We start from the raw sequence: 294 nt of genomic DNA, 5'->3' as shown, positions 1-294 counted from the left end.
TTGGGAAAAAATAAATAAATGAATAAAGGAATAAAATTTTATAAAATATATATAATTTTATTTTAAAAATTATATTATATATTTTATAAAATATATAAAATATGATATATATATGTTTAAAATTTTTATATTAAAATATAGTAAAATATTAAAATGTGCATGATATATACCTAAGGGGGAATAATACATATGGATGAATATTTAAAATATAACCCTACATTTAAAACATTTAAAACAAATCTAATATAATATATATATAAATAAGATATACAAGAATTTGATAACAAAGAAGGG

Source organism: Penaeus monodon, chromosome 19 (genome assembly GCF_015228065.2).
Source record: "Penaeus monodon isolate SGIC_2016 chromosome 19, NSTDA_Pmon_1, whole genome shotgun sequence".
In the NCBI taxonomy this organism is placed as follows: Eukaryota; Metazoa; Arthropoda; class Malacostraca; order Decapoda; family Penaeidae; genus Penaeus; species Penaeus monodon.
This window is presented reverse-complemented; position numbering follows the sequence as displayed.